This window comes from Corylus avellana, chromosome 7 (genome assembly GCF_965113065.1).
Source record: "Corylus avellana chromosome 7, dhCorAvel1.hap1.2, whole genome shotgun sequence".
Classification (NCBI taxonomy): Eukaryota; Viridiplantae; Streptophyta; class Magnoliopsida; order Fagales; family Betulaceae; genus Corylus; species Corylus avellana.
The window spans coordinates 28,693,894-28,694,960 of NC_142496.1; positions in this window are offsets into that span (position 1 = coordinate 28,693,894).

Sequence of the window (1,067 nt, forward strand, 5' to 3'; positions counted from 1 at the left end):
GGGTAGTTTGGGAGGCTTTTTTATATTTTTCCCATAATAATATTAATCTTTCTAGTGGTTCACTGGAGAATCTTTTACTTTCTACAACACAATCGCAGGCATGCCAATAGTCACTTTGAATGTGAAGATGAATATGAGCAGCAACATGAACTCGCTAGGGACAGGGATTTGGCCCAACAGATTTCTCTTGCCCCTTATTCTCCTTGTTCTTCTTCTTCTTCTTCTTCAAGTCGACTTCCCTTTGTAAGTTTATCTTCGGCAGCTATTCTCCTTATGCTTTGTTTTCTTCCACCTTAAAAAGTAACATGATCTAGACGACTCTTATATAAACCCTGCCTCTGAAATTCTGATCACTTCTTGTTATTCATTTATTGATTTCTAATACATCTCTCTGTGAAGTATCTGCGAGATTCCAACTTAAATAAAATTACTCTTTGTTAATCACGTCCAATCCCTTGATAGCATAAGGCTAACGACATCTAAAAAGTTGGGCTTTGAAGGGGTGAAGTCTTGTTGTTGATCGAATGATAAAAGAATATTAGTCACATGTGAGATTTGTGTATTTTTCTTTTCTATTTTTTTCCCTATCCTGTAACTTGGATATTCCTATATGTATGATTAAATAGGAAGCCTATCATTTGCTTTCCACTTCATACTTACCACATCTTGTTTTCATTTTTTGTCAACGCCTTTCAATCTATTGATTTTTTATTCTTGTTGATCTTTCAGCAGAAAAATGTAGTGCTTGTTGACATGCCGTTTGAACCCAGGTGTAATCATGCGACTAGGCGTTATGGAGAATCAGACATTGACGAAAATATCTCTTGCTTAATTGGTTTACAGATTAGGAGCACTTTTGACAAAGTTGAAGCTGGTTTGATGACTTTGTTGAAAAAATGTTCGGAATTAGAAGCTGGACATTCAACAAGTATATTATCAGGTTATGTCGATCATTTCCAGAGCACTGAATGTGAGGACAATGGGTGGGGTTGCAAGTGGCGTAACATTTAAATGCTTACCTCTCACTTGCTTACGCACAGACAATAAGCAAGAGAGGTTTTGTTTGG